Source organism: Pan paniscus, chromosome 6, assembly GCF_029289425.2.
Source record: "Pan paniscus chromosome 6, NHGRI_mPanPan1-v2.0_pri, whole genome shotgun sequence".
In the NCBI taxonomy this organism is placed as follows: domain Eukaryota; kingdom Metazoa; phylum Chordata; class Mammalia; order Primates; family Hominidae; genus Pan; species Pan paniscus.
The window spans coordinates 156,817,319-156,829,487 of record NC_073255.2 but is presented as its reverse complement, the minus strand read 5'-3'; positions in this window follow the sequence as shown (position 1 = coordinate 156,829,487).

Genomic DNA, 12,169 nt, shown 5'->3' with positions numbered 1-12,169 from the left:
AAACAAAAAAAAATATCCATCATAGCTAGGGAAAACAGCAGATTTTTAAAAAAATCATGGACTCTATGTAGTATCATTTTAGGAATATAAATCATCTTTTCCCTCATGATTTAAACACACCAGTATCAAATAGCCTTATGGTTGTTCCTTTGAATAGATAGGCTTACTTATTTTTATCTTTTGCCTACACCAAAAGTATGCCATCCATTTACTTTGAGCATAGTTTATCATTACATATATATATAAGAAAATCAATAATGACTAATATTATGAGCTTTTAATATGTGCTATGCCTAGGGCTCAGTATTTGACATATATTACCTCATTCAATGCACCCAACAAAACTGTGAAGCAGATACTATTTTTAACACAAGTTAACAATCTAAAAAGTGAGGCCTTGAGGGACTTAGTAAGGTGTGTAAGGCCATAAAGCTAATACGTGTTGGAACCAGTGCTTGAATGCATACCAACTGGATCGAAGTTAAGATTTAAATCATTATGCTATGTTATATGTGAATATATTGATCATTTACTTAAACAATTTTTTATGAATCAGTGATACTCCCATGCAAAACACATAACTAATAAATGATCTGTATCAGTAAGAATTAAGTTTGGCTGCATACAAGGGTAAGTCTAAATTAGTGGTGGCTAAAACAATTTTCTGTGTTATATAAGACCAAATCTAGGCCTTGCAGGGACGATGTGTTGCCCTGCATTGTCCAGAATTAAGTAAATTCAATTTTTTCCTTCATCATTCCTAGATCATACCGTTTGTCCTCATTGTCCACAATGGCTAGATGTCAGCCATTACTTCCGCATTTTTAGAAAGTGAATGATAAGTTCCCCTCTTCATTTTCTGTCCTAGAGGTTGTAATTTCGCATTCTCATACATCTTTTTGAAGCCATCCTCACAGGGCTAACAAGAATTCTGGACAGAAATATAGCTATATTTAAGCATTAATCAGGCTGCACTCTGGCCTACTTCCTTCTAACTAACAGGTAGCACTAGATACTGATCATTTGCATCTTCATGGCCCCTATAGATAGGAATTCTGATATTAGAACTATAAAGCTTGTGTTTAAGAATTAATTTGCATCCTGATTGTTCTTATAGTTAAGATCTCTGATGTTAAAATCATAAGACTTTTTTTTAAAGGATCACCATTTTTCAGATTGTGAATGCCAGCAGAACAGCTGACCCCAAACAGCTTGAAGACCCCCACAACAGAACTGAATCAGCATGAAAATGCAGTTTCTCCACCTCTCTGTTCCATGACTTCACTCTTCCACCAATCAATGGTCTCCACACTTTGGTCTACACCAAAACGCTTAAGAACCCAACCCTAGCCCCAAATTCCTTGGGGAGACAGATTTGAGGAGTCCTCTTACCTCTTCATTTGGCAGCCTTAAAATTAAACCTCTTTCTTTGCTTCAACTTAGTGTCTCAGTATATTGACTTGCAGTGCATTGGACAACAAACCTATCATAGTTATATTATTGGCTGCAATTTAGTCTATGTTCACATCTATCTAAAAGGAATAGTGGAAAATATAGTGTTAATTTTGAGTGGGTACAAAACTGATAAAAATTAAAGGCTCTATTAATGTAGAAGGAAAAACGATCTATTAAGGAACAAAATATCTAGTTTTGGTCACACAAATGAACACATAGATGAATAAAGAAAGAAATAAAAACACTATGTTTGCCAGAATCCAGACTAAAAATAAATATTAAATTAACTATAGCAAAATAATTTTTAGAGAAATCATGAAACCAGACTTTTAACTTTCAAGCATTGAAAATACTTGTTTTTGTTTTTGTAAAATAAATGACAGGCAAATGTACTTCCTCACCCTTAGTAAAGAAAAGTTAACAAAAATAGAATTAGACAGTGTATGTAATAAAGGAATTAAATGTTCTTCAAGGTAAAATGGTTATGTTCACAAGGTCTGAATCAATTTCAGACTATCACAGGTTGGGTGTACCAGAAGCAGCTGTTGAGATGAAGTTTAAAGCACAAGATGTTTATTATGAATCAACACACCTTAAAGGAAGGGAGAGGAAGCAGAATTGGACAGAGAGTGAAATCAAGTCAAGCTATGATGCAAAATTGTCAAAACTCTGGCCAACAGGATAAAATATCTGGAACAAGGATTGCCTGTCAGAGTTGCCTAATAGTGATGGAAATGGCTAGGCCTCTCTAGTTCACCTCACCTCAGTCTCTAGATGTGGTCAGCTATGGAAAGGTGTGACTTGGGCAAGGCCAGTCTTGCAGTTGAGGTGCTGATTACAAATATGTACTATTTTCCCTACTTCTGTCTCTAGGCCACTGGTAACTGGTCCATGTGACTAATTCAGACAGATCATTTGAATGCTGAATTATTACATGTCATTTCTAGGCTGGAACAATACATTGCTTATGCCAGATGCCCCAGAGCTTCTTTCTTCTAACATAGTAACCAGCAACATAAGAGATAGTGGTTGTTCAATCTATCTGGGTATCTGAAAGACAGACAATAATCATCAAAGCTCTTCTGCTGATCCATGTTAGACATGCAAATTACATACATCATTTGGATTAGAGGTTTATTTGCTACCAAAATATAACTCAGTGAATCCTGATAGAAATCCTCATGGTTTTTTGTTTGTGTGTTTTGTTTTGTTTTGATAATCGAATCTTTACACTTAGATGGGCAAAATCACATACACACACAAAAGGTTGTGCCCAGATAGAAGGTTATGCCCTTTTATTTTATGTATGTGTCTTATAAGCAGTATATAGTTAAAAAAATCTAGCCTGATATATATTTAAGCCAAACCTAATCTGATACAAGTATCTAAGAAGGTTATGAAGCCAGTGTATGCAATTCTGAGTGTACAAGATATTGTACAAAGTTCAATTAATCGAAGATTTAATTCATGTCAGAGAATGTTTCTAAGAGGAAAAAGAAAATACATTGACAGAACAAATGTACAAAAAATATCCAGTATCTATTGCAGAGTACATAATAACAGTTGAAATCTGAAGAAACATTTTCCTTACAGGCATAGGTAATATTGTTATAAAGGGAGGTTGAAGTTAATGGGTGATATGAGAAATTAAACCTGGATGGGGAACTAGTATAAGCCTATTAAACCTGCCATTCCAAGTCTATTAGCCAGGTTCTGAGAAGGGAGAGAGAGAGGTTTGTTTCCCCTCATTTAAATTTCTGTCATGTATATTGCCTATACCATTCTCTTGTCAAGTAAGCCATGCTGTTTCATGAGCTTTCATACTGTCTTCAAATGTTATTTATAACATGTACTCATTTATTTTTATTGTGCTTATCTCTTTTTTCTAAACAGACTTAGCCATTTATAACCTAATTCTCTATCAGTTATATTTCTAAATTATCCCATACTATGTAATACAGAACCTAGTAATATATTAGAAAAATTAGTTTTGAAAGTCAATGTTTTTCTACATTCCAATACTGGCTCCACTATTTACTCTCTCTGTGATTGGAAGTTCTCTATTCATGTTACAAAATTGTGTAGATAAAAGTTTATAATATAAAAGAGATTGTGCTTTTTCCAGATGCCCTAACAAATAGAAGAGTACAAATAAACTTTACATTGTTCACCTCAACCTATTAACATATCAATAAAAGCATGCATTATTTTTATCAATATAACCAAAAGGCATTATACATAAATATTCAAAAAATACAAACATTTGATTCTAGTGCTTATTTTACCACCAACTTGGAATATACTTGTGAAAGTCAGTTAAATTCTGAATTTTCATTTTGTATCTGAATGTGACAGAAAATAACATTTTAAGTTTGCATTTTATCATATACTTTCCCATTTACTCCTCAGAATAAAGCAGAAATAAATATTACTACCTTTATTTTCAAGATGAAATCAAAGGCCTCAGAGGTTAATAACTTGCCTGTAATAAGTGAGGAACATGGAATTTAAGTTCAAGCTAAATCTCCTATATCTGTAGTCTCTAAATTAAATTGTTCTATTCAATTATAAAATCAATAGGTGTAAATATGACATAAATTGGGAAATAAAGAATAACTATTAAAACTACAATGTTGACAATACCTTTATTACTTAACCTTTCTCTTTGAGGTGAGGCTTAATTGAAACTTATAACACCACCAAGAAAACAGTTACCATACAAAATAAAATTAGCTAACATTTTGGTATGGACCACTTTAAAGAAGCTAACACAACTTAAAAGTAACATAAAATAAAACACATTAATTTCAGTTATTTGTAATGGGCTAAGTGAAGTAAGATAAGGAGAAAAATATGTGATTGGGAGTTAAAATAAGTAGTAGTATGAATATTTCCAGTTAGGGTAAATTCTGTGCTCCAGAATCTTGAAATATTTTATCAAATGTGAATTTCTGTATTGAAGAATTGCCAACATTTGGGCACAGAGTAAGAACTGAGGCCATATCTTCCATTAGGTCTACCAATATTTTTACATGTACCTTTGATTTCGGAATATATAGAAAAATAAAATAATAAAACTTTTTTTTCCTTTAGCATATAAAAAAATCTCAAATGCATTCCTTGTATTTTTAAAAATTAAACCTTTAAACTACATGTTTAGTTTAGTGTAGGGCCAGAGGGAAATTTCGTCTCTGCCTACTGAAGGTTTGCTGAAGCTGAACTGACAAAAGGCAGATTAATAGGAGAAAAAGACAAACCAAATTTATTTAATACACATAAGCATGTGGGAATCTCAGGAAAATAATTACCTAATAACTTAATGAGATCTAGATGCTTATATATCCATATTTATAAGGGAAGGGAAGATGAGGGGTTACAGGAGTCGATTATTTTCAGATGGAATTGAATGAACCCAAAGAACAATAGCCTGGGACAAAGTCTCTCTGAGTTCTATGGGAGGTGGTGGTAAAGGGTGGAACTTCACTGTGAACAAAGGTTGTCCTATGCTTCAGATAAGTCTTCCAGGCAACCACTCAGAGCTACCCTCAGAAGAATTAGTGTAAATTCTTTATGTGCATGGTGATGTCTCCCAGTCTCTCCTCTTTTCTAATGGTTAAACTTTCCTGGTTATCTGATGAGATACCTGGGGAAGGGGTTTTAAGACGCTAGCATTTCTTTTGGAATGAAGCTTCTCTAGCCAGTTAAGAAAACTCCAGAGCAAATCCTTTCCAGCACTTTGGGAAAGAAAGAAGATCAGAGATATAGGGTGCTGGGGAAAGGTTGTAGAGAGACCTTGGTTTGGGGGTTTATTTCAGATGCCTTTCAATTTTCTTTAATCAAAGGCACTCAGAAAGCCAAAGCATCATATTTTGGGGCATTGTTTTATGAGCCCAACATTAATTAACATAATTTAGTACAAACACAATAACCAATCATTATACATTTAAGCAATCAACTACTAGTGTCAGCTTTTCTAGTTAATATATCTTTAAGCGAATATGAACCATCAGTTGTTGAATTTAACTGTCATATAAGGTGTACATAGTAATTAGTAAAAGTGTTTTCCTACTTTTATAGATCAAGAATCTGAGGCCCTGGAAAATTAAGTTATTTTCCCTAGAACAAATATCTAGTCAAGATTTTAATTATATGGCAATTGAGGTATTTTTTCATTACACAACAGCATTGTCTCCTTTTGCAGAACATTTCTATTTTTCAGTTTTTTTAGTAGAAATTATATCATTCTAAATACAACCTATTTCACTGGGGGCTGTAATTTACATAAATACCATTTTAAATGATATCAAAGTGCACCATATCAGTTAAGAATATGCATTTTTTTGAGTCAGATAGATATAAGATTAAATTCCAGTTTTAATACAGCACAAGGTATGTGATCCTGGGCTAGTTATTTAGTTATTTGCCTTACTTCCAAATTTTTATTGTGATAAAACATATTAACATGAAATTTACCATTTTAACCATACGATAATATACAGTTCTGTGGCATTAAGTACATTCAGATTGTTATACAACTATCCCCACCATTTACCTCTAGAACTTTTTCATCTTGTCCAATTGAAACTCTAACATTAGTAATATGATGTATAATATTATGATGAAGACTAAATGAATCAGAGTCTGCTAAATATACCCTATGCTTATTTCATTTAGTCTCCACAGCAATATGATGACATACATGGTTTTACTAATGTCAGAGTTTTACTTGAAGAAGAGGAAGATGATGTTATTAAATAGGTGGGTCAAATAAGAAAATAAATGAGAGATGGCATACAAAAACTCAAATATAGCAATGTATACATTGAAAGTATACGTATTCCACTAGAAGACAACAATTTTTATAGTTGAATAACAAGAAAACCAAAATGGAACCATACACATACATACAAATCATAAGCTTTAAATATAATGGAAAAAATATTAGATTAAAAAGATCTGAAAATAAAATACCAAATGCTCAATTATAGTATCAGATTGTAACATGTTGAAACTTGCTAGCAGATAGAGCAAGTAGTAAAAAGTCAGTAATTATATAGAATATTTAACAACAAAATTCAAAAACAAGACATAGTTTACATATCTAGAATGCTGAAACTAACAACTCTGAATATGCCTTTTACAAGTACACAGAAACACTTACCAAAATGGTCCTTTTTCTGGGAAATAAAATGAGTCTCAAATTATTGAAATGACTTGAATAATTTCACAAGATTCTATAAACAGCTGAATTACAATGAACTTGTATCAACAGTATTGAAAGAACTTCCTCAAATCAATAAGCAAAACAGACAAATACAAAACCCAAATAGAAAAATCGGCAAAGCAAACACTTCACAAATAAACGTAAAAGAAAGATATTCAGCATTATTGGTAATCAAGATATTGCAATTAAAATATTTTATATCATCACATACCATTGTAACTAAGAAACTGAAAAATAGAAATACTATGTCTTGATTTGAAAATGGAGCAGCTGGATCTCTCATATGCGGAGTTGGCCGGGTAGATTGGTATAACCACTTTAGGAAACTGTGTGCCACTTATTTTACTTACTGTAGCTAAACATATGCATACATGTAATGTACATAATTTGCATGAAAATGAATGAAGCATGATTCATTTCCCTGTGCCCTAAAATGTGCAACTTGTTTGGCAGTGTTTCCATCTTACTTTGTCAAAGTGAAAACATCGTTTTTAGGTAATGTAATAAACATATTTATTTAAAACTTGTTTTTGAACATGTTGTTTTTGAGAAGATTTTAAAAGTGAAAAACATGTTTTTACCTGGTGTAAACAAGAGGTTTACACTGGAAAGAAAGCTTGAGGAAGCAGTAATAAGGCTCTATGCAATGATCCCTCGCTCCTAAAACCCCCCAGGCCCTTAGTAAAGGTTTTAACACTAGCCTGGTCAGTCATACTGTCACTGAGAATCAAGCACCAAACATTAATTTCTCTATGTCTCTCATGAAGAATCAGATATTCTGCAAATGGTAAAATGCTAACTGTAAATCTATTTCAATGTCCTTTTCAGTCAGGAAAAAGAAAATATTGGTAGTGGGGTTCAGTATTATTTCTGTTGTGATTCAAAGGTATCCGTGATTCAAAGGCAGTGAGAGGATGACCACTCCTGATGATGTAGTGTCTCAAATTCTGTTCCTTCTCGTTCTTAATTCGCTTCCTCAGGTTGTTGAATGAAAATAAATGTGAATATTGCACTAAATGAGTATGTGCTTGTCATCAGTGATATCTTTTTATGTTCCCTGCCTTTTGATTTGCTAAACCTAAACCTAGAAACCCGGTGAGAGGTGACAGCGTGCTGGAAGTCCTCAGAGCCCTCGCTTGCTCTCGGCACCTCCTCTGCCTGGGCTCCCACTTTGGTGGCATTTGAGGAGCCCTTCAGCCCACCACTGCACTGTGGGAGCCCCTTTCTGGGCTGGCAAGGCTGGAGCCCACTCCCTCAGCTTGCAGGGAGGTGTGGAGGGAGAGGCGCGAGCGGGAACCGGGGCTGCGTGCGGCCTTTGCGGGCCAGCTGGAGTTCCGGGTGGGCGGGGGCTTCGCGGGCCCCGCACTCGGAGCAGCCTGCCAGCCCTGCTGGCCCCGGGCAATGAGGGACTTAGCACCCGGGCCAGTGGCTGCAAAGGGTTTACTGGGTCCCCCAGCAGTGCCAGCCCACCGGCGCTGCGCTCGATTTCTCACCGAGCCTTAGCTGCCTTCCCGCGGGGCAGGGCTCGGGACCTGCAGCCCGCCATGCCTGAGCCTCCCACCCACTCCATGGGCTCTTGTGCGGCCCAAGCCTCCCCGACGAGCACCACCCCCTGCTCCAAGGCGCCCAGTCCCATCGACCACCCAAGGGCTGAGGAGTGCGAGTGCACGGCGCGGGACTGGCAGGCAGCTCCACCTGCACCCCCAGTGTGGGATCCACTAGGTGAAGCCAGCTGGGCTCCTGAGTCTGGTGGGGACGTGGAGAGTCTTTATGTCTAGCTCAGGGATTGTAAATACACCTATCAGCACCCTGTGTTTAGCTCAAGGTTTGTGAGTGCACCAATCGACACTCTGTATCTAGCTGCTCTGGTGGGGCCTTGGAGAACCTTTATGTCTAGCTCAGGGATTGTAAATACACCAATCAGCACCCTGTGTTTAGCTCAAGGTTTGTGAGTGCACCAATGGACACTGTATCTAGCTGCTCTGGTGGGGCCTTGGAGAACCTTTATGTCTAGCTCAGGGATTGTAAATACACCAATTGGCACTCTGTATCTAGCTCAAGGTTTGTAAACACACCAATCAGCACCCTGTGTCTAGCTCAGGGTTTGTGAGTGCACCAATCGACACTCTGTATCTAGCTGCTCTGGTGGGGCCTTGGAGAACCTTTGTGTCCATACTCTGTATCTAACTATCTGATGGGGACGTGGAGAACCTATGTATCTAGCTCAGGGATTATAAATGCACCAGTCAGCGCCCTGTCAAAACAGGCCACTGGGCTCTACCAATCAGCAGGACGTGGGTGGGGCCAGATAAGAGAATAAACGCAGGCTGCGGGAGCCTGCATTGGCAACCCGCTCGGGTCCCCTTCCACACTGTGGAAGCTTTGTTCTTTCGCTTTTTACAATAAATCTTGCTACTGCTCACTCTTTGGGTCCACGCTGCTTTTATGAGCTGTAACACTCACCGCGAAGATCTGCAGCTTCACTCCTGAGCCCAGCGAGACCACGAGCCCACCGGGAGGAAGGAACAACTCCAGAGGCTCTACCTTAAGAGCTGTAACACTCACCGCGAAGGTCTGCAGCTTCGCTCCTGAGCCAGCGAGACCACGAACCCACCAGAAGGAAGAAACTCCAAACACATCTGAACATCAGAAGGAACAAACTCCAGACGCGCCACCTTAAGAGCTGTAACACTCACCGCGAGGGTCCGCGGCTTCATTCTTGAAGTCAGTGAGACCAAGAACCCACCAATTCCGGACACACCGGCACAGTGTTGACAGACAGGAAGGTAGGGCAGGAAATGTAGCTGAAATATAAGAACTTAACTGTCTACCAAATGATTACTTATGTGATCGTAATTCTATGAGTTGTCTACCTGGGATAAAGGATGATGAGGATGGGTTTCTGGCAGGTAGGACAATTATTTGAAAGAAAACATCAAAAGCAAAAGAAGTCCCCAAAACAAAAGTCTTAGGAATGAGAGCATACGTTAGGGCAAATCTATAAATTTCAAGGAAAGGATTCTGCCATGAGTCAGGAAAATTCAAAGTTCCATGACTCCTACTTAATATTTAACAGAAGACGATACTGGTTTTCTAACAGATCAAGAAGTAAAACTAGAGGTGATGGATATAATTAAAAATTAAATCAATAGTCATGCACAAAAATAATATCAGGTCTCTACTGAGGTATGTATTCAAACAATGGAAACATTGATGGCCAGGGCCTAACGAAGCCATTAATAATCATAACAGTAGCCACTGAATTAATAACCACATTGGAATGATGGAATGGATATAGTAGTCACAATCAGAAAGGTATAAAGGACCTCTGTGTGTAGAAGAAACAGAACAAATTAAAAAGACAGCAATGAGAACTGTACTAAGAAACAAAACTAAGTTACATAGCATTATAGCTCCTATAGAAAAAAATTGAGGAACTGATAGATGCCTTCTGAATGACTGAGAATATGGCACAAGATAAATATTATGCAGTTAAAATTAAATATAAAAAATATGCATTTATTCATACACAGATATGTATGTGTGTGTGTGCACATACGTGTTCAGCCATTGTCTGTGAAGAAACATAAAGAGGGTGGCCTGCCCCTCCTCTTGGGAGTTATGTCCCAAGGAGACCTGAAGCCTCTGTCAGCCTGAGAACACAAGTTGTGGTAGTCAGAGACCCCGGTTGGGAGGCTCCACATAGTGATGAGGAACGAGTTTGGGGTCCCGCTTAAAAAAGCAGTCTGGCTACATTTTGTGGGGTCGTTGTGCTGTTCTAGGGTACCGCTTCCACCACCTGGTCAGCTTCGCCTCTCCAAAGCCCCAAGGCTAGAGCTGCTACGTCACTCAAACAGCAAATATGGTGGCTCGCTCCTTCCTCTGGGAGTTTCATCTCAGGGAGTTTTCAAATCTCTGTAGGTCACAGAACATCCACAGGAGTGGCTAAAGGCCCTGACTGGGAAGCTAAATGATGAAAACACATGGACACATAGACAGTAACAACACACAATGAGACCTTTTGGAGGGTTGAGGGTGGAGGGTGGAAAGAAGGAGAGGATCAGGAAAAATAACTAATGGGTACTAGGCTTAATACCTGGGTGATGAAATAATCTGCACAGCAAACCCCCATGACACAAGTATACCTATGTAACAAACCAGCACATGTACCCCTAAGCTTCAAATAAAATTAACTAAAATGAATATAATGGCAAAAAAAGAAATGTAGAGAAAAATATCTTGAAATTCGCAATAGATAGCTGCATTTCTAAAAGCAAAATAAGTGTGTTACCGATAGATAGTATAAAATAATATTTAGATATAATAAAAATGATAAATAACATAGTGGACAAAAGAGGGAGTGAAAACAAGAAAATGCCCTAACTGAAAAAACTTTATGCCACTAACACAAAAACACTGCTATGATTCAGATAATCTGAAAAAAACAATGTAAAAGTCCTGGCAGAGAAACCAAGGATTGTAGATTGTAACCAAAACCCAGATTAAAAAAATAGCGAGAACAAAACAAAAACACAAAGTAGAAAAAAAAAATGCAGTGCACTATAGAGTTCAGGACTGGAACCGATCTAAATAAACCCTCAGATTAGGAAATATATGACCTATATACCTGGGAGTCTCAGATTTTGGTCACATCAGATGACAATTCTGTCTATACAACCACAACTGTTACATATAATTCCTAAAGTGATAAAGAAGAAAATCAAACAATAATATATTGAATAGACATACAAGTAATAATAATTCTAGAGCAAGCAAGTCATTGAGAATAAAAATAAAACATAAAAATGAGACTTCCTGAAAATCAATAACTAGGAAATGGAACAATGGAGACAATTTTTAGTATAGTCGTTAAGAAACTATAACATTGTAAAAAGCACCAATTTATGAATGCGTAATAGGAATGAATACTATTTGAAGAAAAAAAACTCAGGAAAATTGGAAACAAACACAATTTAACAGAGCTCATAAAAGAGATAAAACTAAGTGAAATATTGAAATACTTTACATTGACCAAATTGTAAATACTTGTCAATATAACATTACAGGAGGATTAGAAGGTATAACAATAATACAATATCTTTTAGACTAAAACCTTATTAGGCAAATAATATTTCCATGTAACTCTCCATTGGGCCAGTCTTCCAATCTCTATTGGAAGAATAGAGATTTATTGTCGATGTTAGGAATTTAAATGGAAAATGTCACTAAAATTGCAGGGCTGCTTCACAGCAAAAAATAACACATGAGATTTTAAACAGCCCCTAAAAATGCATGTTAATAATTTAATGTAGAGTTTACATTACTAGTAGCATAGGAAAGTCTTCCCCACTTGGCCTTCACAAAGAAAGGGGCCTTTAACACAGTTACTAGGTTACCTTATAGTCTGGTAATAGCAAACAATCTATATAGAATTTAAATCAGACTTCAAAGGAAGAAATAATAGTAGAATATTTTATTGATAATATCATG